The sequence below is a fragment of the Colossoma macropomum genome, unplaced genomic scaffold, assembly GCF_904425465.1.
Source record: "Colossoma macropomum unplaced genomic scaffold, Colossoma_macropomum, whole genome shotgun sequence".
NCBI lineage: Eukaryota > Metazoa > Chordata > Actinopteri > Characiformes > Serrasalmidae > Colossoma > Colossoma macropomum.
The window spans coordinates 5,072,981-5,076,073 of NW_023494790.1; the positions used below are offsets into that span (position 1 = coordinate 5,072,981).

The 3,093-nt window shown below is 39.7% G+C and overlaps 1 non-coding gene across 1 annotated transcript; it reads right to left on the reverse strand.

Moving 5' to 3' along the window:
• Positions 1-1,002: 1,002 nt before the first annotated feature.
• On the reverse strand, positions 1,003-1,075 carry trnak-uuu. Its single transcript has one exon. It is a non-coding gene; the product is annotated as a tRNA-Lys (tRNA).
• Positions 1,076-3,093: the final 2,018 nt, after the last annotated feature.

Below are 3,093 nucleotides of genomic sequence, written 5' to 3' on the forward strand. Positions count from 1 at the left end.
CAATGCCAGTATTTTTGACATACATATCTGATGATGCTGATAGATTAAAGCTTCATCAAAATATTATCGAATACTATCTGTTGAAGTATTGAAATATTGGTCAAATGTAAACATCCTTTCATTCCTGGTAAATTTTTAGGCAATGATCTGCCAATACTGATATAATTCCGATGTCACTGTGTGTCACTGTGCGTGTTGTATTAGGATCAGTATATACAACATATTCAGTATACATCAGCTCAGTTGAGCTTCGGAGTAAATATAGTTAAGTGGACTAAAGGCGTAGAATGAAAACTACAAGACGCACATGGGTCCGTGTTACGACCCGAGGCACGTTCGATCTTAAACCGTTGTGTGCTGTTTTTCAGTTTAAATGACATGTTTCACTGAAATGGTGCAAAATGGTGTGCAATGAGGTTTTGGTACATTTTCTCTCATTTGATAGGTGCGTCAACGGTGTTACCCAACCAGCAGTGACGCATGGAGAACCCCACTGTATTACAAAGGCAGCGCACACTATAGAATCTAATAAAGTCCTCTATATCAAATCAAATCAAATCAAATCAAATCAAATCAGATTTATTGTCACATCACAAGAGTACAGGGACACAGGTGAGTGAAAAACTTGAGTGCGAGTTCCACAAATTATGCAGAGAACAGTATTTACACATAGATAAACAAAACTATAGATAGGATAGAAGAATAGATAAAACCAATTTAACTAAAATATATACATATAATCTTACACAATAACTTAAAAATAATAATATTGCACCGAGACATATAATATTGCACTGGGAATGTAGAGTGAGTGTAATCAACTATATACTATATATAGTAATGGATATTACAATGCTATGTAGATGTGCAAGTAATCACACTAGGTGTGGAGGTAGAAGATGGTACAGTAGGTGGCAGAGTATTTAGTAAAGTGCAAGGTACAGGAAGTTAAGTGGAAGCGCAGGGGGAGAGTATTGTCTTTGGATAGGTAAACAACTCGCTCGCTCGAACAGGGACTTGAACCCTGGACCCTCAGATTAAAAGTCTGATGCTCTACCGACTGAGCTATCCGGGCTCTAAGAGGACAAACAGAACACATAAATGCACATAAATGTGGCTGCTGCAGCTTGGTGTATGCGACAATTCAGAACATTAGAAAATGTATTAAATATCAGCACATATTTAAACCCATTTCTTCAGGCTCTGAACTTCTTCAAAAAAACAAAACACATAGAATGGTCATCTTAGTGGCCATAGTTGCAACATTTGCATAACACAATGTGTTTTTCAATGCAGCATCAATTCCGTTTAAATCCATGTTTTGCTATGTTTTGGTCTTGTTTCGGCCACTACATAAATTAAAGAGTCATCCATGCCCTCCCAGTTTCCCAATTCACCACCAGTTGCAATGATAACAGATTTTATTTTCTTCAAATATGCTCAGATGTCAATATTACTTGGTAAAAGAGGAAATTAAACTGCAGAGGAGGGAAGGAGAAAAAAAACAAACAAAAGAAAGAAAGCTAAACTTAGGTTTTATTAAAACTCTTGGGTAACACCTCACACCCCCTGCATGCTACACTGGCTAAACAGAGAAGCACGTTCAGTGCAGACTGTCACAGCTGCACTGTGTTAAAGAGCCGTGTGAGATCTGTCTTACCCACTGATATACGGCTCTACAACCAGTCTCCTTACTGCAGAGACGGTACTGATCTCCTGCTGTCTGAACTCCTGTTAATACACACTGTGCAATATATCATAACCGCTACTGTAATGATACTTTCACAGCACACTTTACACTGTAATATTGATGCAACTCCTAGTTAGTTGTGTCTATAATCTGTGCTTTTAGTTTACCTCATACCATTCAGGGCCTGCTCTCATGTAAATACAACAAATCTGTCTCATATGCCATGTAAATATGCAAATAGATATACTTCTATTTTATTTCTGCTGAATATTCTGTTAGCTATCTTTTAGCCTATTGTTTAGCCTAGTGGTTAAGATAATAAGTTATCGCCACAGTACATCACATGAGCAGCATAAGAGTCGATTCACAGCACAGTGGTTTTTGTTGCGTTGGTGCATTAATGTGGAATTCAGTTGTTATGAGGAGGTCATAGGTGCGCATTAATCAAATATTTTACAACGTCTTTAAACACAGCTCAGCCAATCGGATTTTAGAACTGGAACTGTTTTATACAGAGTGATTCAAAAAGATTAATCAGACTTCAAAGCGCCATATTTTTACAACCGTGATGCACCTAGGAACCAATCACATACCAATTGAAAGAGGGGTTCATAGAGTTTCTGACTGTCAGTGGAAGATGGCTCCTTCAGTCTGTGAGGAGATGAGACCCCTGAGCAGAAAGCATTCTGCGTTCTCCACTTCAATAAGAGTGAATCCGTCATAACTGTGCAGCGTGATTTTCGTCAGCAGTGAACCTCCAGCAGCTCAGAGCGTTTGTCATTAGTTCCACAACACTGGATGATCTCCGAAATCGCACTGAAAGAGCCGTGAGTGCAGCGACACCCGACATGCTCAATCCAGTACCGGATGAATCTGACTATAGTGTTGATGTCGTCTGTACAGCTGGAGGAGGTTCATACTGAGACCTTGTACAATTACATAATAAACTTTATTCTCACTTAAACCATTTACAGTTTACTGCACTGTTCTGTAATGATTTACAAGTGAAATAAATCATTTTGAAATCGGATGATCTTTTTGAATCACCCTGTGTAATGTGTTAAGACTGCTCCTGCAATACAGGTACGTTTGTGTACGCATGAGTCGTGAACTAAATTTTTTCCGCACCCCTTTTTATGTCCCACGCACTCCTCTGTGATTTTGCTCTGGACCTGGCCTGGTTAACACACACTCACCAGCCCATTTCTGAGTACAGCATACCCACAATTCCTCACCCTCTTTGTTCACCTATCAATGAAGGCCTGTCTGAGACCCAAGCCTTTAGGTTAGCCCTCATCTCCTCTTCCTCATAAATCACTCCAGTCCAGGGTGATATACAGCCCTGCATCCGCAGCGGCCGGCCGTGTCCCTCACTGTGTCAACTCATCCGCAAATTGCTTATT